The sequence below is a fragment of the Pelobates fuscus genome, chromosome 2, assembly GCF_036172605.1.
Source record: "Pelobates fuscus isolate aPelFus1 chromosome 2, aPelFus1.pri, whole genome shotgun sequence".
In the NCBI taxonomy this organism is placed as follows: domain Eukaryota; kingdom Metazoa; phylum Chordata; class Amphibia; order Anura; family Pelobatidae; genus Pelobates; species Pelobates fuscus.
The window spans coordinates 119797461-119824953 of NC_086318.1; positions in this window are offsets into that span (position 1 = coordinate 119797461).

A 27493-nucleotide genomic window follows, 5' to 3' on the forward strand; every position below is an offset into this window, starting at 1 on the left:
ATAGTCAAAGACAAGCCGAGGTCGAGGGAACGAGAAGACAGGTAAGCGAGGAACAAGCCGGGTCAAGGGTAACAGAGATAAACAGAGTAAGTCAAACAAGCCGGGTCAGAACCAAAGGGATAACAGAGATACAAGAGCACTGTGTGACTAGGCAGACTAGAACCACGACAGGGCAATGAGCAAATGGGAGAAGCAAGTTTAAATACCCTGGATCGGAAGGGTAGACGAGTCCTGATTAGTCTCTGAAGGATTGAGTGGCAGGTCGTTCCGGGTTGGCGTCATGACGTCGGTTTCCGGACGTCATGCTAGAAAAGGAAGTGAGTCCCTCGCGGCCGGCGTTTACGTGACCGGATGGACCGCGAGGAACAGAGGAAACAGCCCGTCCGGACGGATGGACGTCTAAGTCTCTACCTCTCTCGGAGGTAGAGACTTCAGGTACCCTGACACTGGTTTTATAGTTTGTAATTTTCACTTTTTACTAATTTGTAATAAAGTATATCTTTTTATACATATCCAGTCATCTTTCTTGTCCTCCTTCCTACTCATCATTATTTTGCTGCTATACCTGGGTCCATTATATCCCAAGGTGGGGATTGTTCCACCTGAAGCTCTCCAAACTAGAGCAGGTCCTTGCTCTAGTATATGTAAGTAGGATGATCCACTTTACTGAATTAATTTACATATACATACTATACCATGTGGTGTATTTTATTTCTGTTTTACATATGACGAACATCTATACCTATAAGCCCATCAACGGTTTTTGAACACCAAGAAATCCACAGACTGGGATTATTCCGTCCAGGCTTCTAATACTGAGCTGATATAGCTCTTAAAAGTGTGAGTGTGAATTTAACACCTCTATTTCGTCTAGTTATATTGTTCATACATACTGTACCATTATTGTATTTTTGTTCCTTTTTTTTAAGCTACTCCGTTGGCCAGTATTCCATTATACGTATGTATCTTTCTGATTATTAGCGCTGTTCACCTTTCTGTTATAATAAGTGGGTATTGTACTGCTGTATGCCATGTGAGTAGGGCCACAGATTCTGAAGTTGAAAGTGAGGAAAACATTTTAGAATTCTGAACACACACAAATCCATTCGCCCAAACTCCATACCCATCAAGAGCAAAAAAAGAGGAGGCTAAGTATAGAAGAGGGAGAGGTGGAAGAAGACTTAACAAGAAAAAGGTTAGAGTGGCACTAACCAACTCAAAAGAAAAAGAACATGCTATATTTAATCTGTCATAACAAAATTTAACTTCCACCCAAATCTCAGTTTTAAGTAAAGGTCTTAAATTTGCCACTACAAACCCTTTTAACACGTTTCAAATCTTTTTAGATATTAACAAATTTGTAAAGAAAGCTACACTAAAGAGATTTTTTATAAATAAATCTTTTGCAAAAGACACTTTACAAAATGATAAAGATACCTCCACAGTAGCCATTCCCACTACCCCAACTGAACCTCCAGTAGTAAGAACGAATTTAAAGAAGAATTCTAATTTTTATCCGTCTAGTTTTAAATCTGGCCCCAAAGAGGTATTTGAAAAATTGGTGTTAAAATACGTCAATAAAATTAAAAAAATATAGATACCAACACCATAACTTATCCTCTCATGAACAAATAGCTCTCAAAGAACTACAAAAAGACAAATCCATTATTATAAAACCAGCAGATAAAGGGGGTGGTTTAGTTATACTCCCCAAAACTATATGTACATAAATGAAGCATTAAGACAATTAAATGATCACATAGTCTATGAGAAACTAACTTCAGACCCCACCTCTTCTATTAAAAATAAACTCAAATAATTTGTATTTAAAGGTCTTGAATCTAATATTCTTACTAAAAAAGAGTTTGACTATTTAAACATATTACACCCAAAAATCCCTGTCATTTACTTTTTACCTAAGATACATTAAAACTAAGATAGCGAGGTAGAAGCGCAGTAGAGCGCAGTACTGAGTGCAGTAGAAGCATGATGTTCCAAAGGGATCTGTGCCATTGCAGAGTAGCTCTTGTTAGGTATTGATACACCGATAACTAAGAGTCTTCAAATGTGAATGGCGTCTTGCCCCGCAGCGCAGTCATGAGGAGCCCCTTGTCTTGGGAAGATTTACATAGTAGAATGACATCTTGTGTGGCAGTGGGAGGCTTAGTAGCGTCAGGGAGTCAGTATTTTTCATCAATGGCGAATCTTTTAGCTGCCTTTTGGGGTAACACCGTTGCCGCAAGACGTTGCAGAAAGTGAGGCAATTATTCTGCTGTGATTGCAGCTGGAATGCCACAGATTTTTATGTTGTTGCGTCTGTGATGATCTTCAAGGGCAGACAGTTGGGAGGTGAATATATGCTGGGTAGATTGCTGGGTAGATTGTACCTTGTGGAGAATTTCCATCATGCTGGAAACCTCTGTGCGAATGTGTGTCACTTCCTCCTCTGTGGCCCTCACATGGTCTGTGACATGCTGTACATCCGTCATGATCACTGCCATATCTATTACCAGCAGTTTTTGTATGTCTAGGAGCAGAGTTTGGAGAGCTTGCTTGGTGACAAGTGTTCCCACTAAGGAGTCAAGGTGGGTGGCTGCTGCAGCACTTTAATGTTGATGAGAGGGGGACTTACCACATTCAGATGCTATGGAACGGCCAGCATGATATTACTCTCCTCGGACACCATCTTGGATTGCGCCTGCTTCTGGAGCATGGTGCCTATGTCCCTGGATTCAGGTTCTGTTTTGGGTGAGGGCTTCTGATTTCTGAGCCTCATAGTTAGTGTACAGGTTGTGGGTTCAGGCAGGGGCTGGGTTGGAGCGCTTGCGGCACTTTCGAGCAGTGATCCGCTGAGAAATCACTACCAGCCAGGAAAGACTGATGCTTCGTAGGCCCTAGACCTGCGTTTCTGTTTTGATGGTTTCAGGGAATGAAAAAAAGACATGTATGGACTCCAGCGCCTTTCCTGTGTTAAAGTTAGGGTGCGTTGCGTTTGGTGCCAGTATTGGGCGATATTAATCAGATTTGCACAGGGTTATCGGGAGCTGAAAGAGATGGCGTCCGCTCAGGCTCGCTGGCAAGCTGCGCCCCCCAATCGCACAGTTCTTATCACATCTTAACACCAATAATCATGGCATAATTTTAACTTCGGAACATAGCAGTAATTGTATTAATTTATTTAGATCTAGAAATATTTATAACGTTTGGCATTATTAATTATATATTTATATAACTCTTTTTATAATTTGAGTATGTTAATTTTATACCTCCTATTTTTATACCCTACCCTACTAGGCATGTCTGTTTATCTTCACTTGAGAAAGCCAAATAGGCAAAACGCGTTGTGGATATTTTTATTATTTCATTGAATAAAGTTGTTTTGGCTACTTTTAACTATTTGATTGTGCCATTTTACTTTTTAATCATTTTTTCTATTTTTACTATTACTGCCTGGTATCCAGATTTTATCATTTCCAGATGAGTATTACTCCAAAGAAATCCAAGGTGGGGATTATATCACTCACGCTTGATTCATAGAGCAGTCCGCCTGCTCAGTTAAATGTGAGTAAACATTTTGATATTTATACTCCTATTATCCTTTTATACAGTGAGCACTATTTGTTATCTCTTTTTAACCCTTTTATGGTCTACACACTGCTGTGACATTCAGACCTCTTCACATATCCTATAAGTGGGGATTGTACTGCTGTGTGCCATTCATACAAGAACTGGTTTTAAGCTCTACTACATGTGGGTAGGAACACATTAGACCCTGCATTTTAACACCGATTTTTATAGGACGTATTGCGCTATTATCTTATCTCTGTTTCTACATACGGATTCCCACAAGTTGTCTCTATTCAGATCTTCTTAAAAAACATTCTTCCCCACAGACTGTTTGTTATCTTTCGGTCAAGTTGTGCATTTAAACCCTTTATTTCTGCTATTTGATTGTGATCTGTTACCATCATCACTGTTGTTGGAATCTTTTTATATTTTTTTCATATATTTTATATTTTATATCATTATTTCCCCAGGATCTTTCTACATAGTTTGTCATTTGGTGCAACCTTTTCTCTATTTATATTGTTTTATCTACCTAGCTACTGATAATGGCACTTACAACAACTAACTGGAAATTACTGCTGCGCCTACTGTTAACCAATTAACATCAACTGGGAATCATCAATTTACATTTTTACAGGTCTTATTTTTTTTTTTTTAAAAAAGCTCCTCTTGCCTAGTCATGTTTACAGTGTCACTTACACAAATTGTAATGGCAGATAGACTGTTTCATTTATCATAGTGTGAGATTGGTGGTCAAGGTTAGTGCTTGTCTTGAACTGCAATTTGGCCATATTTAGGACAATCAGAATTTCTAATTTTCAGAATCATGTGGGAACTTACTTACACATGCCCAAACTTTTGTTTTCTTCTCAATTTAAAGTGCTGTGTTTGCCACCAGAAAAAAATGGATGTATGGGGTGGGGGAAAAAAACTGCTTAATTTCTCGTTATTAACAAGAGGTCTGCCCTAACATGTGGGTATCAAAACAATATTGATTGTTAGGGGACGACTACTTCACAGATCTGTTACTAACACAGGTAAAAAATAAAAGGAGGAGCAATAAAAAGAACTAAACCTCCAAACAGGATTTCTATGGATACTTAAACATCAGCTATTGAGGGAGACAGACCAGCAGTGAACATGTGTGTTTGATTACCCTTGCTGTACCTGTGTTGGAGTGGGAAATAGCCTTGGTCATTAATTCTAGTGTGAAATCATGTTTAGCTTTTTACTATATCCAACTATGAGTGGGAGATATGAGATTGACTGGCATTTTGTCAATGATCCTAGTGTGAGACTAGATTATCAATCTATTTATTTATTTATTTTGGTTAACTTTTAGGGGGAAATAAATTATCTTTATTCAGGACTTTGGTGTTTAGTTACAAAGGGAAAAAAAAGTTCATATGCCTGGCTTGGGTCATTCTTGATTCTAGTGTGAGATTAAGTTTAACTTCCTGCTGTACCTAGCAACTCTAAGTGGGAGATAGGAGATTGGCATTTTGTCATTGAACCTAGTGTGAGACATTACCAATATACAGTTGTTAAAAAGGTGTTTATTTATTTATTTTTGTATTAACTTTTTGGAGAAATTAATTCCAATTGTATTAATTTTTTTCTTAGTGTGCTGTGTCCAGTGTGTGTTGTGCTGTGTGATCAGTGAAGCATTGTGCTGTGTTTCTTAATGTCAAATGCAATAACGATAAATCCTGATTGGCCAACAAATTACTCTAGGGTGAGTTCCTTATCCATGATAGAAGTGTTATGGATATAAGCCAGCATCCATTTTGTATAGCTATTAACTCCATTTTGTCTTCCACATAATGCAAGTTCAGTCTAATTATCAGCTTTCCTTTGAGAACCTTAAGGTCTCATGTATCTAATGTTAGCCACAAAATGTTTCCCAGTTACATCATGTTCTTCCTCCCTTTCCTGTGCATTATAAACCCGATACTTTGTAGATAACGGAACGTTCTGTGCAAAATAGACACTGCAAGCACTAACTCCCTTCACATTCAATTACCATGAATCATACACCACCTCTTTATCTTTTTCACCTTCCCTACACGCTTCTCTTTTTAATTATACTGTATAAACGCAACAGTTTTTTTGACAATAAATCATAGACGTATTGATTTATATACAAGCAGTGCCTGTGCACTTTCATTCTCTCCAAGCACTCGAATAATCTAATTTAAATTCTGCCAGGACATAAGGTGTGGATCTTTACACAACAAAAGGGAGCCCTTTAAGCAGCTAAAACCAGCCCTTGCACCTCAATATGTACCTCCCTTGCAATTCACTTTCAGAAGAAACATTGTCCCATCAATCTAGCATTTCTGTGTGCTACTAGTGAAGAAGCTGCTTTTTAAAGCTCTAGGTCAGTTAGTGCACTTCACCTCGGATTTATGCAATACTTCTAGTGAGCAGCATGACTTCCTCCCTTGACAGCAAACTTGTGGCAGCCCCCGATGCCTGCCATGGTAGTAGGAGGTCCAACCTTAGCAGAATGTAACAAAAGGGGACTGTAATTTTGGTTCTCAAAATGTGTCAGTAATGGATAGGTGCTTCTGACTTGTAGGTTGGTGAACCCCAAAGTAACACTTGAATAAACAGACAAAAGTTCCGTGCACTCAAAGCTTCTTGTTATGTGTAGACTTTATTAGGAACCACTGGCATAAAGTGACAGTGTTTCAGCTGGTCAAAACATTTGACTTGACATCTATTAACCCCTTCAGGACCGGCCTGTTTTTGCGATGTTTGTACGTTAAGGACCAGAGCAGTTTTAACACTTTTGTGGTGTTTGTGTTTAGCTGTAATTTTCCGCTCTCTCATTTACGGTTCCCATACAAGTTATATATTGTTTTTTTCAGGACAAAAGGGGCGTTCTTTACATACCATTATTTGTATTATGTCCAATATTGTATTTAAAAAAAATAATAAAATATGGTGAAAAATTAAAAAAAAAACATGTTTTTGGACTTTTACTTGAAAAATCTTTTACTTATCTACAAAAGCTAATGAAAAAAACTGCTAAATAGATTCAAAATTTTGTCCCGAGTTTAAAAACACCCAGTGTTTACATGCTTTATTGCTTTTTTTTGCAAGTTATAGGCCTATAAATACAAGTAGGAAATTGCTGTTTCAATATATATATATTTTAAATGTATCAATAGTGACCTTGTAACACCGTTATCTGTCATAAATCCCCGAAACACACCTAACATGTACATATTTTTTTTAAAGTAGACAACCCAGGGTATTCAAAATTGGGTATGTCCAGTTTTTTTTAGTAGCCACTTAGTCACAAACACTGGCCAAAGTTAGCATTTATATTTGTTTGTGTGTTAAAAATGCAAGAAACGCTAACTTTGGCCGGTGTTTGTGACTAAGTGGCTACTAAAAAAGGCTGAACATACCCCATTTGCAATACCTTGGGTTGTCTTCTTTTGCAAATGGTATGCCATCATGGGGCTAATTCTCATTCCTTGGCTACCATACGCTCTCAAAGGCAACCTAACCAATCCGACAAATTTCAATAAAAAAAAAAAGTAAAATCAAGCCTTATATTTGACCCTGTAACTTTCACAAACACTATAAAACCTCTACATGTGGGGTACTGTTATACTCAGGAGACTTCGCTGAACACAAATATTAGTGTATCAGAACAGTAAAATGTATCACAGCAATAATATCCTCAGTGAAAGTGCTGTTTGTGTGTGAAAAATGCAAAAAAATTCACTTTCACTGACAATATCATCGCTGTGATATGTTTTACTGTTTTGAAACACTAATATTTGTGTTCAGCGAAGTAAGAACAGTACCCCCATGTACAGGTTTTAGGGTGTCATAGAAAGTTACAGGGTTAAACACAGTGCTAGCAAATTAAATTATCTGGACTTTCGGCCTGGGTTGGCAGGCAGGTCCCTCAAATTGCAATCATTAAAATTACTTAATTAGGTAAAAATATTACATAAATACACATGTAGAATTTTAATATATATACATATTTATATATTTGACGTCTACGTGTATATTTATGAAATTATTTATGTAATTATGTATATGGACATATGTATATTTCGTATTGTTTTTATTTATTTATTTATACATAGATATATATATATCATTACATTCTAAGTATATTTTGATATAAATATATATATATATATACATATCAAAATACTGTTAGAATAAAATTGCATATATAAATATTTTTTTATAATTATTAAAAATTATTTTTATTTTTTGTTATTTATTTTTATTAACATATTATTTGTATTTTATAATAATATATATATACCATATATATAGCAATTATATATATATTGTATATATTCGTGTGTAATTTAAATATAAGTGTATTTTTATATTAATATACGTATATATAAATATAAAAATACACTTAATATGACATTATATATATGATACATATACATATATAGGGATCGTGGTCACTGACAGAGCTACTAAGACAGTCAAACATCTTTGATATGCACTATTCTTTATACATTCTAAATCTTGCAGTGAAGGGTGCAATCCAGGAAGCCAACATTGAAGTGCAAACCATATGGAGCACTACAGGAGGAGTTTCATGCATTTCAACTTTACTGTGAGGGTTAGCCAACTCTTGAGACAGAACAGGATATCAGCACATAATGGAACAAAGTCTATTTTCTCACCAGGTGTGGACTGCCCACAGAGGCATATAGATAATAATAGAGCCGCTACTGTCAGTTCTTATTCCATTTCGGGAATTGACAAAAGATTTGACTAACAGTAATGCCAATTTGGAACAGGACATCCCCTTATTCATCCAACTCATTAAAAAAATTAAGTACAATTACATTAACTCCTGCTTCTACTGCTCTCCTTTTTTCAAATGCCTTTCATTTTAGTGGTTTTGCCCTGCATGAGTCTTGTGGTGTTTGATGCCTATGCAGGTGCAGTTGTTATGTCACTATTTTTTCCCACACTGAAGGATGATCACTGATGCTACAAATTGGATATGTGGAAAAACTTTGTTCTTCTAAGGATGGAAGGAGTTCGTGGGTGGTTAATTGCCCACTCACTTATTGCTTTAATTTTTTAAGAATATCATAGGATTATTATCAACTTTAGAGATGAGTTTTTGTGAAGCAGACTACAACAAGCAGAATCTACCATAACTAAGCTGTTTGTAATGAGTGACTGTTTGGGGAAGAAAGTTTGCATAAAATACATCTCACAAGACACAGCCCAAATAAGTACTCGACATGACAAGATAATTTTAAACATCTTCAAAGACCAGATGGTATTAAATTATAATGAAATGATGACATGAATCAAGATTTGTATTACCATTAGCTTCTCTTTTTCTGTGAGAACCCAGATACTCACCCTACCTTTTATCAGTGGCCCTAACAATGCAAAAATATTATATTTTTATATATTTTTTGCAACAAAAACTAGTGGGCGCTGCCACACCAGGAAATTCAGCAGGGAGCTGAAAAACACTGCAAGTACTGTAATGCTATCTGCATGCGTGCCTTACTAGTCTGTTGCTGCCCCACAAATGAGACAAGAGCACTTTTTTTGTATCGTATTCATGTATGTTCCTAAGAATTAAATAATAGACATTACTTGGCTGTAACTTGGCTTTTAGTAACTACCCAGATGGCAGTAGCTTACATTGAAAATTGATTTTATAGTTTAACCAAGGTCGAAGTAGTTAGGAACTGCAATTCACTTACCTATACAAAATAGCTGATTTGAGGATTATGATTTAGCAATTTCACTGACATTGTGCATAATGGCTGCAGTCTTATTGTATAAAACCTTTACTGAATAGACAACAGGCATTGAAAACATATCAGATGGACTGTATTGTACTACTGTACTGCAAATTGCTGTAGAGAATGTACTACACATAATGGTAGATCTCTTGCCAGCAGATAGCAGTTTAATGTATTTGATGTATAATTAATGTGTATTTTGCCACTGCCCTTTTATATGTTTGAGCCAAGATGCCTGTCTCTAATTTTGATGCATAAGTAAAGACTTTTAACTTTCTTTATTAGATATAAAGTCAAAATTTCTATTCTACAACTTGCATGTTTTACTCAATTTTACTATATGTTCTTTTCAAAGTTAATCCTTTGAAAGCTCGAGGGTCACGGAAATTGTTTCAAAAGAATAAATTGCTTTTCGCTTTCAGCACTCAAAGGGTTTATAGAAAAACAGTTTAAAACTGAGCTGCTATTAACCCCTTAAGGACACAGCTTCAAAAGCTTGTCTTACCCTTAAGGACACAAGCCATTTTTGCATTTTTTGCTGTTTGTGTTCAAACGCAATTTTTATCTCTGTCATTTGTGGCACCAACACATATTATATACCGTTTTTTAGCGGGCAAAAAGGGCTGTAATTTGATGTCACATATACATAGATAGATTCTCAGGATATATAAAAAAAAATAATTCAGAAAAATTGGGAAAAAACATATTTTTTTTTCACAGTTTTGGCAATAATAACGTGAGCATAATATGTCCAGCTTACGAAAAGTAATTTTAAAATAAATTCATTTATGTGTCTTGATTTATAGACTACATAATATGTGTAGGATTTCAGCTTATTTTGAAAGTTACAGGACCCAAAATACAAGGACTAAAATAAAATTTTATAGTGAAACAATTTTAGAAGTTAGTATGTTTGTCTTGTAGGTTTAGTAGCCATCACAGAAAACAAAATTTCCACATAAAAGTATGTATTTATATGAAGTAGAGATCACTGGCTATTTACCATTTACCATCACTGGCTATTTAAGGTTAGTTTGACACTTTATAAGTAGCCATTTCACCACCAATCTTTGCTAAATATTGAAGAACAATTGTGTTTCTTTTCTATTTTGGCATATACACATATAAGAAGGTTTTTGTAATGATTATTTCGTAAAGCTGGTGTGTGCTATTCCTGTACAGATCCCCATATTGTGTTCAGCTACATCTGCTGAGTATAACGATACCACAATTGTATGCCTTTGGCACTATTCTGTGAAGCTACAATGCCATATAAGAGACAAGGCTATTTCATTTTCTATGGTTAGAATTTTCCTAGATGAATTTGACGGGCCTATGTCTCATTCTGGGGTATTGTAAACATAGAATCATAGAAACATAGAATGTGACAGCAGATAAGAACCATTCAGCCCATCTAGTCTGCCCAATTTTTGAAATACCTTATCTTATAGACTATGTCCTCTTGTTGTGGTAGTTTTTCTTCTTTTAAATATGGTCTCGTCCTTTACTGTGTTGATTCCCTTTATATATTTAAATGTTTCTATCATATGCCCCCTGTCTCGTCTTTCCTCCAAGCTACACATGTTAAGATCCTTTAACCTATCCTGGTAAGTTTTATCCTGCAATCCATGAACCAGTTTAGTAGCCCTTCTCTGAACTCTCTCTAAAGTATCAATATCCTTCTGAAGATACGGTCTCCAGTACTGCACACAATACTCAAAGTGAGGTCTCACCAGTGTTCTGTACAATGGCATGAGCACTTCCCTCTTTCTACTGCTAATGCCTCTCCCTATACAACCAAACATTATGCTAGCATTTCCTGCTGCTCTATTGCATTGTCTGCCTACCTTTAAAGGGACACAATAGTCACCTGAACAACTTTAGCTTAATGAAGCAGTTTTGGTGTATAGAACATGCCCCTGCAGCCTCACTGCTCAATCCTCTGCCATTTAGGAGTTAAATCCCTTTGTTTATGAACCCTAGTCACACCTCCCTGCATGTGACTTGCACAGCCTTCCATAAACACTTCCTGTAAAGAGGGCCCTATTTAGGCTTTCTTTATTGCAAGTTCCGTTTAATTAAGATTTTCTTCTCACCTGCTATGTTAATAGCTTGCTAGACCCTGCAAGAGCCTCCTGTATGTGATTAAAGTTCAATTTAGAGATTGAGATACCATTATTTAAGGTAAATTACATCTGTTTGAAAGTGAAACCATTTTTTTTTTTCATGCAGGCTCTGTCAATCATAGCCAGGGGAGGTGTGGCTAGGGCTGCATAAACAGAAACAAAGTGATTTAACTCCTAAATGACAGTGAATTGAGCAGTGAAATTGCAGCGGAATGATCTATACACTAAAACTGCTTTATTTAGCTAAAGTAATTTAGGTGACTATAGTGTTCCTTTAAGTCATCAGAAATAATCACCCCTAGATCCCTTTCCTCAGATGTTGAGGTTAGGACTTGGGTTTTTACGTCCAAGATGCATTATCTTGCACTTATCCACATTAAATGTCAGTTGCCACAACTCTGACCATTTTTCTAGTTTACCTAAATCATTAGCCATGTGGCTTATCCTTCCTGGAACATCAACCCTGTTACATATCTTAGTATCATCAGCAAAAAGACATACCTTACCATCAAGACCTTCTGCAATATCACTAATAAAAACATTAAAGAGAATGGGTCCAAGTACTGATCCCTGAGGTACCCCACTGGTGACAAGCCCAAGCTTCGAATATACTCCATTGACTACAACCCTCTGTTGCCTATCACTCAGCCACTGTCTTACCCATTCAACAACATTGGAATCCAAACTTAAAGATTGCAATTTATTGATAAGCCTTCTATGTGCAACAGTGTCAAAAGCCTTACTGAAATCTAGGTAAAGAATGTCTACTGCACCACCCTGGTCTATTATTTTAGTTACCCAATCAAAAAAAATCACTAAGATTAGTTTGGCATGATCTCCCTGAAGTAAACCCATGTTGTCTCTGATTTTGAAATCCATGTGTTTTTAGATGTTCAACAATCCTATCCTTTAGTTTGACTGTTCAAATAACCCCACAAAGGGCTTACATTTGATAAAGTAGACACCGAAGGGTATCTTATATGACATGTATTGTGCCTTAACTTGTCACAATTTTTTCACCAATTTTTGCCAATGTTTGTGCTGAGGGGAAAAAAATTGAATTTTTACATAAATGTTGCATTTTTGTATTTTTACACTTGATATGTGCCACTGTCATAAAATCCCTCAAATTATGCTCAGTTACATCTTCTGAGTAAAACAATATGCCCAATGTATGACCTGGACACTATTTTGTGAAGTTACAGTGCTGTAAAAGAGATATGACAAGTTCAGGTGTGGAGCACCTAAGCAGGCTACATATTCCAACTACAGCATAAAGGCATACCATTTTTTAAAGAAGACATCCCAGGGTACACCTTGCACCTTATTGTAGTGGCAATAAGCATTTATTCTGTCTTTATGACACACAAAGTGGGTTTGCACTGCATATTTTGCAAACCTTATGTTTGCTATGGCTGTAAAATATTTCATATCTTGCTCAGCTATGTCATCTGAGTACAACAATACCCCGTATGTACCTTTGCCAGGTATAGGAGGATGTTGAAGGGGCACATTTGAGACACAGCCATTCATTTTTTTCTAACTTTGAAGTTTTATGCTGTGTCCATGATCCATTTTTGACTAATTCAGCTGCTTTGTTATACAAACTACCCCACAAACGCATACCATTTTATTTAAAAGAATACACACTGGGGTGTTTCAAAGGCATATTTTTAACCTTAGCGTGTGATACTTGTTTCAATAGTTTGTTCCAGGTGTAGTGATAATGAGCATTTTGTAATGTATTTTTTTACTCTTTCAAACTTTTTTACTTTTTAAAACTTGTTTTTAAACTTTTTTTACTCATTAGTTTTTTTTACTTTTTTAAACTTTCTTAAAACTTTTTTTACACTTTTAAATTTTTTATAAACTTTCTTACCGTTAACCCCTAACTAGCATAAGCAGCACTAACAGTAAATTCCCAAATTCCCCATAACTCCCACCCACCCCAGCTAGCCAAATATATAATTTTACAATATTTAAATTCATTAACTTAATACTGTGATCTGTATTTTAATTACTGTAGGCAACTGCCAGGGAAGGGGTTATTTTTTATTAGGACTAGGTGAAGGGGGGTAGTATTTTTTTTAACTTCTTTTAAATGTTATTAAAATATTTATTTTTTTACTTTTTAAAGCTTTTTTAAAAAACTTTTTTTTAACGTTAACCTCTAGCTAGCCTAACACCAACTTCCCCAATTCCCCACTAACTTTCACCCACCACAGCTAGCTAAATGTACAATTTTAAAATATTTAAAATAATTAAGAAAATAAATGTAATCCCTGAGGGTTAAAAAAAATAAAAGTTAACCATGAGGGTTTAAAAAAAAAAAAAAATCAGATCACAGTAAAATGTAGTACCTACCAATTGATCACTGTAGTCAGTGATCAATTGGCAGCAAAAAAGTTAATTTTATTAAAGCAGGGGGAAGGGAGGGTGGGAATTAACTTTATTTTTTATTTTTTACAGGGAGAAGGTCACTGCTGATTCGTCTCCCTGCACTTCACATTGACTGCCAAAGCACAGGGAGGCGGATAAAGAGTCCCTGCAGCCCATGTGACAGCCTGTCAGAGCGATCACAGCTGCAGGGACAGCGCGGTCGGGTGCTCCCGGTCTGCCTTGAATACCGAGGCAGACCGGAGGAGCGTTAACCTTGCGATCGCCGCGATCTGGGGTTAACTTTAGTAAATGATGGAAATTTTCCATCATGCGTCCTTAACGCAAGGACAAGCATGACGGAAAATTTCCATCTAGCATCGCAAAGGGTTTAAACATGAATTACAGCTTATAAAAACAATGTACTAAATGTAAAATAAACATGTTGATATCTAAAATAAAAATTAGTAGATGGGCAATTGTTCCATCTTTTCTTGTTTGTTCTCAGTTTTGCAATTTCCTTGTTTTCATTTTACCACAAACTGCTTGATAAATTACCTTTGTGTGTTTTGTGTATGCAATACATGGTAGCGCTGGAGCAGGGCCTGACCACCATGGCAGGGAGACATATTTTACATGGGCTCCTGCACAATCTGAAGCAAAACTGCTTTCTACAGCCCTTACACATTTGATCCATGCCAGCAATGGCAGCAAACATATCCCTCATGGTAGAGGGAATATGTGATAATCAGCGACTCAAAGAGAGCCCACTTACCCCTTTTTGGATCTTGCAGCTTGGTGTGCATCAGTTTGGAGAAGCATCTTAACACCTGTCCTTGCGGTACCCAGTAACAGTCAAAGGCACACATGTGCTCTGGTATTCCCCCTTGAACAAGTGGGGGATATCCCAAGACCCCCCCCATGGGAGGCGTTCCAATGTTGTTAGGGCACAGGGTGAAGCAGCACAGTTGGAGAACCCATACAGTGATTTCCTCAAGATGACTGGCGCCGCGTACATCGACGATCCTAGCAAGGATCAACCCGATGTCCTGATCAAACTGGATAGAATATTTGCTGATTACTGACAAAAGCTGGAGAACAAATTGCACCAATTTACCAAGTGCAAAAGAGCGGTTAGTCACCCAGACGAAGCACTCTTCAAGACACCTCAGTTCCAGCAGCTCTGAAGGCACTAAGATAGCAGCGGAGAGCTCAGAGTACAGCACTCCTGAATAACATGACACAGAGACAGTCATTGTGGTAATCTACTGCTGAAGCCTGCTCCTCTTACTTTCTATAACTACAAAATGTACTGACATATCCATTCACTTCCTTGCCTTGACAAAGCTTTATTTTGCATTTTTTTCCAGTGTATAAAGTACATCTTATATTATGCTTAAGCACAACAAAAAATAAAGAATAACAAATGAAAAAAAAAAACAATACATGATAGTGCTTTGGGCTATTCTTCAGCATGGCAGTGAAAGAGTTCAAAGATCTGATTTAAAAAAAAGTGCAGATTAAGACACAGGTGAACGAGATTGTACAGAGTGATTGAACAGAACATCTTTTTTTAAAATGCTTTTCTCGTAACAAAAGTGTAGTGGAAAATTAATAAAATGTGATAGACTTGGATTATGAGGATAAAATCTAGTGTATATACCATCATCTAAGATGAATTCGGCATTAGCTATAATAAGGGCAGATTTGATTGCATGACTCAGAAAACACTAATCTGAGTTTCATAACTGACATATTTAACAGAAAGCACTGAAAGCATTAAGATTCGGCAATGCTGACCTATTTAAACTAAGCTAGTCAGAACAGCAGCTGTGTATTTATCATTGTGTTATTTGTACTTAGCTTGATTCATCCGTCTGATTGCGTGTAGATACAGGTTGCATTCCCTTCCATAAATGTATACACAATATCCACATGTGAAGTTGAACTGCAATTTACAAAAACATGAATTTAAAGGGGAATACAACAGTAGGACAATTGCACTATCCATTAAACTCAACAACAAAACAAAATAATATTTAAATTGCCTTCTCTGCTAAGAGTTTATTTTCGTAACATTTTGATTACTTCGTACCTATGAAATACAATAAAATAAACCAGCAGAGTTTTGTACAATTTATTTTCTGTTAAATAAAATATGTGTATCACAGACATTTAATACCTTTGGCAGAAAGCACCTGCTAAGCAATATTTTCACACCAAAAAAAAAATTGCTTTTTTTTGTGCGTCTGAAGGCATCCATTAACTATATTAATGATGGTTAAACCTGGCACTGCAGTTATTTCCGTGGACTACATTTACCATGATTATCAGACTGTCAAAAGGTTGCTTTACTACAATGTAAAATGTAGTTCACAAAATCTCTGTAATCCTCAGCCATCACTGTATTTATGATAAAATGCAAATGGCTTGAACATTCTTTTTCTAATTGTCACAAGCAACCAAAATCTATGACATTACATCAAACATTGATTCCCACCCCACTAATGTGTAGAAAAAAGCAATCTTCTAATTCTATAGTGGGATATATAAATATATTGTTAGGATAAATTAAAAAAACTGCTATCGAAAAGTTATTTTAATAGAAATGGGGTGTCTAAAGAAGACTTAATTGTGGGTCATTTCTAAAATGTTTGTCTACATTTTCCAGAGTGCTTGTTACAGTTTTGGGCACAAAATAGGCATCTCTGAGATATGATGGTAAAGTGATTATTACCAACTCTAAATATTTAATATAAATAAAGAAATCCAAAAGTAACATTTTCTAATTAGCCTTCAAGGGCCTTAAAACTCCCGATCTTGGGGTCAGCAGTAGCGCCCACAGCTGCCTGTTCACTGTGCTGCATTTCTGGCTGCTTTCAGGTGCGATGTGCCATGTTTTGCATTCTAAAGGGCCAGCTTGTGCAGGACCCTCTCCCGCATGCGACCGGTCAGCATGGCGGCCAGGCCCCGCTCCCCACATTTTCTAATTTTAACAGTTAGCATGGATACAGATGTGCTGATTACTCCACTTTTTAAACTTTGTATAACATATGCTATTTTTTAAAAAAGGCATTTGGAATTAGGCATTTTACCATCATCAATTTATCAATATTAAGAAAATGGATAAAATCCTATTCACAATATTCGGGGAAAACATACTACAGATGGATATTTGGTTATTGTACCAGTATGACCTCAGCTTATTTTAAATGTTCTTTCAAAAATAAACTGATATGATAAATAATGTTCTGATACACTACTGACAATAGTTTCAAATAAACAATATATTGGTTGGATAAGGAATTAAAGCATAGAACTAAAGATGTGCTTACAAATGCTTTTACTACTGAACCGGTTTATGTATTTGGAAAAGTAAAAGATTATGTATTGTATGATGTTACTAGCAACTAAAGTGGTTGTTATGTAATTTGCTGAGTATTCCATTTTCACTTTAGTTTAATGGAACATTTTGCTGTTCCTACAAAAGGAAATGACATTTGGTCTACAATATGATCGGAAGAATATAAGATCAGTCCATGACCTGAATGACCGTGGTAAAATTTGCTGAGCATAAAATACAGAACATATTTTGTGTCTAATGTGTATAGCTAGCTAGATAGCTAGACAGATATTTAGATAGATACATAGATAGATAGATAGATAGATAGATAGATAGATTTGCAATACTTACCCAATCAACGCACTGCTCTAACTTTTTTGAGAGCACTGCATGTGTCTTTTCTAGAAATATGGCATCTTGCTCCCCTTCAAACCTTTCCCATCAGTGCTTGCATTTGAAACCCATCAAATACACTGATTGGGAGATGAATGCTCTGAAGCTAACTAATGGATAGAGGGAAGCTGCATGCTTGTGGCTCCCCTCTACTTATATCACCCACCAAAATGAGCTTTTCTGGCCTTTCCACATCATCACTGCTACCCTGTTGTGGACTAATCAGTGTTTATCTCAGTGTTTTTAAAAAGTTTAGCCCATTTGTGATTGCCCTATCATGGTTTCCTCTTGGTTCCTTGTATAGTGTGTTATATGTTCCCTGATTTTCTGGTTCCTTGATTTTGTCTTGTTTACTGACTCTATTGACCTCTGTAATCCTGACTCGGCTAGTTATATCGTATTTCTGTATTTCTGGAATCCTGATCTTGATAATATTTACATTTATGCTTTCTCTCTTTTTTCTCTTTGTTCCTCACACCACTATTAATTCTATTATAATAACCTCTCAGCCTCTAAACACCTCTTCCTTGGCCATGAGCACTGTGGACACCTCTAGTGCCTCTGCCACAACCACTACTACCATCACTACCACCATCAATATAAGCAGTAATATTCAGTCTCGGGATAATCAATGCAGTATGTCAGTTTCATCTGATTCACCACCCAAAGGGCAATTTTTGTTATCTGCATTTTATGCTATAATTGGCAATTCAGAGTCTAAACTCAATGAAAAAAGCAATTAAGGGGGGGGGGGGGGGGACGAGATAAGTCTTGTTTATAAGTGCCATCATAGACAAGTTTTTCTGAAGAAGTAGAGCAGAGTACTGGAGTAGTGTCCCCTATGCCTGGTCTTGGTGATGAAGGTGATGAGTGGTGATGATATTGTTTACTCCCATCTGTGCAGAAGTAGTTTGTTTAACACTGGCCCAGGTAGCACTTGACTATGATCAAGAGGAATTACAAGAATAGAGTCTAGAGTGGACAGGCAGCACTCTGCTATTTCCATTAGGTAGTGTAAATTCTATTCTTGCATATTCTCCATCTTGTCCAAGTCCATCTCTATCTGATTTTGAATTGTCTCATCCAGTGGAGACAGTGGTAGCTTCATCTCCTACCAGTGCCATAAGTATTATTATGACCAAAATTGAGGATTACTTTGAGATAATTCAAGAAGGGCAATTTGCAAAGTGCAAATGTTGCAGCAAGGAAGTGAGTAGGAGAGTGGTAAGCTATGTCACTAGTAGAAATATATATCTTAAAGCAGATCACAAGTCTATATTACTGAGGGAAGAAGCTGAAAAAGGGTACTAGGACAGGAAGTTAGTTCGCTTGTACTGTACCAGATTTTGTGCAGTTATCATCACCTATTACTACAGTGGTAGGTTGAACTGAAACAGTTGTCATCATCTTAAGGTCATGTTACTAAGTCTACTCTTAAACAATAAGTTGGATTTAATTCCAGGACCATGTCAGAACAGCAGGCTAACAAAATCACCTGCCTGATTGTTCATATGGTCACTGTAGAAATACATTATTTTTGCATGAAGGTGTGCACCAACCTTGTACTAAGTAAGGCCATAATCATTAGATTCGTGTAGAGCAAACACATTTAGTTCTTCCAAATCGATTCACCTGGAAAAAATAAATATTAATTTGACATACCTCTCTTTATTACAAATCATGAATCCTGTCAATAAGTCTGTCCCACCAGTATGTAAGGCTGTTGGATCAAAGTACAAGTGTTTCCTTAATCCTAATATCACATATGTCAGTGTCCGTAGTATGCCAGTGTCCATAGTGTCTGAGTGTTTCCTAGTCTCCCAAAGGCCCCTAGTCTCCCAGTGTCTCTTTGTCCCAATGTCTCCCAGTGTCTCAGTGTCCCCTAGTATAAAAGAAAAAATATCAGGCACTCACTGTGATAGATTTAAGCAGGTTTATTGGACACCACAACGTTCTGACCGGTACCCAGGTTAAAACCAAGTCTCCACTGCCCCCCCTATATATCACAGTGTCCCCTATGCATCACAGTGTCTCAGTGCTCCATATCTCCCAGTGCCCCCTCATGTCTCAAAGTCACCCAGTGTCCCAATGTCTCTCAATGTCCCCTAGTGTCCTAGTGACATGGAACACTGGGAGACATGGAGAAACAGACACTATGGGACTGGGAGACATAGGGACACAGACATGCCCCTTTTTGTGTATGTTCGCCCCTTTGGGCAGTTCTGGTTATGTGATTTGTGTCAGTGGCCCACCCTTTTACCCCATCCATAGACTTCCTGCTTTACTGGACACTGCTTTTAGGGGGTATGGGGTTACTTGAAAGATGAAAGCGTGAGATTAGCATAGGGTATGTGTTTTCTCATAACTGCATCCTATGAGTTTCCCTCCAGCACCATCTCCATCAGATACATGACGCTTAGGAGGTAGGACTGTTTTAGTGTTTTGGGTCAATAAGATTTTGTAATTAGGCCCATCATAATTGTCAGCACCAGGCCCACTTGGCTCTTAATCCGGCCCTGAAGCGGGTCATAATAAAATTATATATTGTGGAGCAAAGGCATTTATTAACCAATTACTGTGCAATTAATGCATCTTGGCAACATTTACATTTGTACATCAGTTTAATATAATAAAAACAAATTATGCAGATGATACAAACTGATATATTGAAACACACAAGATCAAGGTTTCCAAGTGTGGTGAGTTTTAATAGAGCAACATTTTAAGAATGTAAGGTATTGTATCCATTTATGTTCCTCCTAGATCCCACTGTCTCTTTTAATATTAACTGCACACAAAATAATGTTGTGTTCTGCATATTTCCCTTTTAACTCTGAAACAGTAGTCTATAAAGCCTAGACAGGCTCTGAAACATTAAAGTAGTTAGTTTGCTTTTTAATAAACCCCATGAATAATTTAATATGCAAGTTCGAAAGACTCTGTATTAGCAGGAATAAGATTCCATTACTGACAGTTATCGCTAATGCTTTAGATTGACTGTATCATAAGTGATCTTTAAATATGCAGCTTAATTTTAATGTGCAGTTGCTACCTTGTATTCTAACTTTATTCTTAAGTTTAATAATATTGCCTGCTATTCTTTGTATCCTGGTGTGGGTGTAATGTGATGTAAGTAGGATGAATAGTGACATGAAAATAAGTAAATGGTTGATATTTTGCTTTAGTATTCATTGTGTCAAATGTTACACAATAACTGTATCACTGTTCTGGCTACACTGGCAGATAGAGAAACTCAAGCAGTAACATTAACTAGTAAAATAACTCTTTGTCACAATAGTATTTGTAAATGCCACTCATAAGTAATTAGTTCTCTTACTACTGTCATGCTATAAAATCTTTTTCGCTTCTAAAGAAAAAAGCAACAATGAAAGGGAAACACTTGGGTATTAAGAGAGCAGAAGCACTTCTCTATTCAGATCCACTATATCCACGATAACACATATTTTCAGAATGCACTGAACTCAACTAGATTTGTTTTAAAAAGAGCAGTTATAGGGAAAACTCTAATAGAGGCACAATCAGTAAAAACATTCCATTGGATCCTATGGTGATGGTTCCACTTTTAGGACTCATGCCATCATCAAAATATTGTACCTAATTATCTAAATACCAATATGGGGTGTCCTATTTACCATATATAGGTCTGTACCGTCCTGCTACCATTAAATAAGTGGGACACTCTAATTTAAAGAAACCCTGTATTGTGTATTTTACCTTATATTGCAGTGTCATTTTTTTTATTTTTTTATTTTGTAATATTATTATTATTATTGGCATTTATATAAAGTCAACAATTATTCCACAGTGCTTTCCAATATTATTTCTGTAGTACCTTAATTGAAGGAAAGTTATTAAAATAAAACATCACCTTACCTTTATTCCAGCAACATTTGCAGTCCCCTCATGGCACTTCACTCCACCACCTTTTCATCAAATTGTAATTTTACAGTGGCCCATTCCAACGCTTCTAATTCAGAAGCATTGTGGACCATATGCGCTTGCTCTTGCAATCCACCAATGAAATGATTCTTAAAGAAAATAATTCAACACTATTATTTTCTATGAGAAGCTTAATGTGACATCGCACATGCACATAGTGTGTGCATTAACGAGTTGTGAGCTCATTGACAGCTTACCACTCACATATATTACTTATAAGAGACTTGTTCATTAGTGTTGCAGTCAAGGTATGTTTGGCTATGAGAGCCAAAAAATTGTTAATTCTGGCTCTTTAGTACAGGGGGCTTGGGAAAGTGTCTAGATGTGCTTTTAAGTGTTTATACAAGAGAACTAAAACAAATTACCAATTCGGGGCATGTTTAGGACACGATAACGGCTTCAAAAAGATGAATTTGTTTTAGTGCCAATAGTGTTCCTGTAAAGGATCACTATAGTGTCAGGAAAACAAACCACTCTCAGGGGCCCCGTCCCTTGGCGCTGAAGGGGTTAAAACCCCTTCAGCTACTTACTTTAATCCAGCACCAGGCTCCCTCGGCGCTGGTGACCTCTCCTCCCCCGCCGACGTCAGCTTCCAAGTGGAGCGGAATGTGCATGCACGGCAAGTGCTTTCCTATGGACGTTCTGCATGATGGATACTAATTTCGCATCCAGTGTTGCAGATGTGCCTCTAGCGGCTGTCAGGAAGACAGCCACTAGAGGTTGGATTAACCCTGCTATGTAAACATAGAAGTTTCTCTGTTTACATGTGAAGGGTAAAACCTGAGGGACCTGGCACCCAGACAACTTCATTGAGCTGAAGTGGTCTGGGTGACTATAGTGTCCTATTAATATAGGATCTTCAAACTGTATATAGAAGAGGAATTGAGATGCTATCTTTGGAAAATTATATTTTCTGTTTGTTATATGCCTTGTAATGAAGCAGTATTAATAAAGAGCTTAATTTCTGTGTGCTCATTCTTCTCTGCGCATATGACTATTACCTCTTGACTATCTTGCATTTATGTTTATTTATCTTGGTGTACTAATAGCCTAATTTTTCAACTTATTTTAAAAATAAATGTCCTCTTACCAACCTTAAAAGTTATTATGCTAAATTGCCTTTCACATACTCCATCTTGTAACACTTACCATGGTGCATTTCATCTCTTCATACTGATTGTTTTCACATTTTATTTGTTTTATAATAGATTGAGAACAGAATGCATTCAAGGGAAGAAGAGTAGTGATTGTTAGTTGGCCCATCGATATCATTGGCATAATCCATTCCAAACATACAGGTTCAAAAATGTTATTGAATAAGTATTAAACCACAACCATGTAAGTGCTAGCACAAACATATGTTGTATTCTATTAATTATTGCATATTAGTTTTTAGACATGTGTATTTATCTTAAATTTGGAATTAAATTATTTTTAAACAAAATGCATTCTGTGTATTACATATGTTATATATCATTACATATACTGTGTGTGTATATATTATAATATATAATATGCATATTATATATGTATTCTGTATGTAAGATGTTTATGTATAAAAACAATTGATTACACATTGTATAATCTAAGTAATTGATATATTAAACAAAATAAACCATTATATTCTATAATCAAAATTCTAAATATAAAGGACCGTTGTTACATATAATGTCATAGATTTTCATGTATTTTCTGCAAAGCATACTGGGTCAGAGTTTACAAAGGATTCTGAGTCAGAAACTTGTAAAGTCAGATTGTATGTTGCTAGTTGGGAGGCCACTGGTGGAATGGGAAAATGTAAGAAAAAAATATCTATAGATGAATATCTATATATTTCCAATTAGTTTAACCTGCAATAGGCTTACATTAAATCCAAACTTGTATTATACATGATAAAGTGTCTTTGAGAAATAATATTTTAAAACCTTTAAAACTCATGTCACGTTTTAAGCATGGCACCAGAAAGGTTTTAAATATTTAATATTTGTAGACGATCTTCAAGATTTAAGGAGCCTTCATTAAAGTAAACTGCCCACAGCTAAGGACAATAGGACAAGAAGTGCTGATGCGAGTCTGTGGATCATCTTGCATGACCTAACATAAATATATTCATATAATAAATTGATCCTCTGTATAAAACCTTAAGAACATATTGACTGATATCTAAATCTACTAATGGCAAACATTTACAAATAAATAATATATGATTTGAAAGTAATGGCTTCTCATAAGGGTATACATAGATTACAACATGATTGTTATTGCCAAAAACATGCGGTAGTGGTCCTAGACAGGTCTATGTCAATTCCTAATGGTTTTCCATTTTTGCTCATTGAATTCCCATCAATGACTGATCATTAGGTGGCCGTTATATAAATCCTCAGTATTGACTATAGCTATAAACATTTTCATGTGGAAAATGAATCATGCTCTTATTTCTTCACTGGGGGACACCGAGAGAACCCGTCGCTTATTTTTGTAATAATAAAGAAACTGCAATGTTTACATTGCAGCACTAAGTCTGCCCACAGCCACAAGAGGGCTTCCTGAATCATAACTGAAGCTGGGTGCTCTCATGCGCTGCATCAGGACATCCAGTGTCACATATAGTTTCCATATGAAAGCATTGATTAAATGCTTCCCTATGGGGAGGTCTAATGTGCGAGCTGCATTTGCCACACATGCACATTAGCTCCTGCTCACCGCAGGCTGTTGGAGGGGGCAGAGCCAGGATGCAGCACCTATCAATACATAAAGAGTGAGTAAATTAACGGTTTTTAACCCTTACGGGCACGGCAGCGTGAGGGGGGTGGGTCAGGAGGATTGATAGTGCAAGGAAAACAGCTTTGTATTCATGGCACTATAGTATAATTTAACCCCTTAAGGACTGATGATGGTTCAGGACCATCACCGTAAACATCCCCTTGAGGACCGGTGATAGTCCTGAACCGTCATAACGGTATGATGTACGTACCTGAGGCCCAGTCTCCTCCGTGGCGAATTAGGAACTCGCGGCCATGTGATCGCTCTAACAGAGTGTTCACATGGTCACAATAGGTGTCCATGTATCTGCCTGCAGGGGGACTGTCTGTGCTTACAGGCAGTCTCCCTGCAAGTGTAAAATGAAAAAATAAAGTAAACTAAGAGCAATCAGTGTAAAAAAATAGTATATATGTATATATATATATATATAAGATATATATATATACATGTCTTATATCTACATATAATATGTATAAATATACAGTGGAACCTCGGTTTACGAATTTAATGCGTTCTCCGGGACGTTGCGAAAAATTCGTAAACCGAAACACGGTTTCCTATAGGAATGCATTGAAAACCAATTAATGCGTTCCTGAGGTGAGAAAAAAGTCAAATAAAGTATTTTATCTGTTCAAAACTCTTTATAAAGTGCACTTTAAAGGCATAAATACTGTACAGGGACATGGTTAATCAAGAAATAACATTTCAAACATCCAACTTTATGTTTTAAAACATCACACATCAACTTTTAAAACATGGCAGACTGTTGGTAACATGGTACAGTACACTTTAACTGTACATAAATCACACGTCAACAGGGAAAACATGGAAAATAGCAAAACAATTTCAACACTGTTTGGAAGATGAGGAGGACGAGGGCAATTGGGCAGCACTAACACAAGCAGGTTCTTCTTCATGTCTAGGCTGTTTTTGTAGGAACCTTTCCATTGTCTGCTGCCTCTGGCGCCTTTTAAGCATCCCTCGGAAAGGGAACATGATGTCTGTGTCAAAACTGCTCACAAGTCTGTGGGCTGGAGCCTTATCTGGGTGGTGCTGCTGTACAAAAGTCTGTAGGTTTACCCACATTTGGCATGCCTCCTTGAGTTCCGTGGAAGAGAGCTGTTCCTCACTCATTTCCTCCTCCTCCTCAAATGCGATCTGCTCCTCCATCGACTCCTTCTGCAATTCCACCAGCTCCTCGGTGGTTAGGTCACGGTTGTGTTCCTCCACCAGCTCGTAGACATCCTCCTCAGTCACCTCCAGGCCCATGGTCCTCCCCAAGGAAACAATTTCCTCCAAGACTGTTGACTCTGGTGCAGGTGCAGAAGCACTGGAGGCAGGTTTTACAACACAGTCTGGCCAAAGGTTGCGCCAAGCAGAATTTAGGTTTGTCTGGCTGACCCCGGCCCAGGCAATGGTGATAATCTGCAGACAGCTCACAATGTCAAAATGCTCTCTCCAAAATTCATGGAGGGTGAGGCTTGAGCGATCTGTCATCTCAAAGCATCGCCGGAAAAGCTCCCTTGTGTAGAGTTTTTTAAAATTGGAGATGACCTGCTGGTCTATTGGCTGGAGTAGTGGGGTGGTGTTAGGCGGAAGGAACATGACCTTGATGAAATTAAAGTCCTCCAGCAAGTCTTCCTCGAGGCCTGGAGGATGGGCAGGAGCATTGTCCATGAGCAGCATGGCCTTGAGTGGCAGGTTATTGTCCAGAAGGTACTTCTTCACAGCAGGACCAAAAACCGCATTGACCCACTTCACAAACAAGAGGCGTGTGACCCAAGCCTTTGCGTTAGACTGCCACAAAACGCTCAACTGCTCCTTGTTCACCTTGTGTTTCTTGAAGGCCCGTGGGTTCTCTGAATGGTAGACAAGCAGAGGCTTGATCTTAAGGTCCCCACTGGCGTTGGCGCAGAACAGGAGGGTAAGACGGTCCTTCATCGGCTTGTGGCCAGGCAATGAGGTCTCCTCTTCTGTGATGAAGGTACGCTTTGGCATCCTCTTCCAAAAGAGTCCAGTCTCGTCGCAGTTGAAGACCTGCTGAGGAAGGTAGCCCTCTGAAACTATGACCTCCAGGAACTCCGTAGCAAATTCTTCAGCTGCAGCAACATCGGAACTTGCAGCCTCTCCATGCCTGACCACACTGTGGATGCCAGATCTGTTCTTGAACCTTTCGAACCACCCCCTGCTGGCCTTGAAGCCTTCTGCATCTGCTGACGTTCCTGGCTGTTGTTTGAGGAGGTCAGCGTGCAAGGCCTTGGCTTTTTCGCAGATGATCGCCTTGGTCACTGAGTCCCCTGCACGCTGCTTCTGTTCAATCCAGAGCAGGAGCAACTTCTCGACCTCGTCCAGAACAGGTGGGCGTTGCTTGGAGACCCTGGTGACTCCCTTGGCTGCATCTCTCCCAGTAATCTTCTCTTTCATTTTTAGGATTGTACCGATTGTGGATGCACTCCTTCCATACTCTTTGGCAAGGTCGGTCAATCGCATTCCTCCTTCATGCTTCCTGATGATTTCCTTCTTGTCCTCAAGCAGAATCATCACCTTCTTCCTCTTCCCAGCTTCCGCTGCTTTCTTGGGTGCCATGACACCACCGTCCCTAAGTATGCAAAAAAAAAAATTAAAGATGCTTTACACCCATATGAGCTGGCATGGAAAACAACCCCACAATGCAAAACACACAGTAAAAGGCATGCACAGCACATGAGCTGGCATGGAAACCACAGTAAAAGCCATGCACAGCACATGAGCTGTAACAGGCATGCACAGCATATGAGCTGTAACAGGCATGCACAGCACATGAGCTGTAACAGGCATGCACAGCACACAAGCTGTAACAGGCATGCACAGCACATGAGCTGTAACAGGCATGCACAGCACATGAGCTGTAACAGGCATGCACAGCACATGAGCTGTAACAGGCATGCACAGCACCTGAGCTGTAACAGGCATGCACAGCACATGAGCTGTAACAGGCATGCACAGCACATGAGCTGTAACAGGCATGCACAGCACATGAGCTGTAACAGGCATGCACAGCACATGAGCTGTAACAGGCATGCACAGCACATGAGCTGTAACAGGCATGCACAGCACATGAGCTGTAACAGGCATGCACAGCACATGAGCTGTAACAGGCATGCACAGCACATGAGATGGCATGGAAAACAACCCCACATTGCAAAACACAC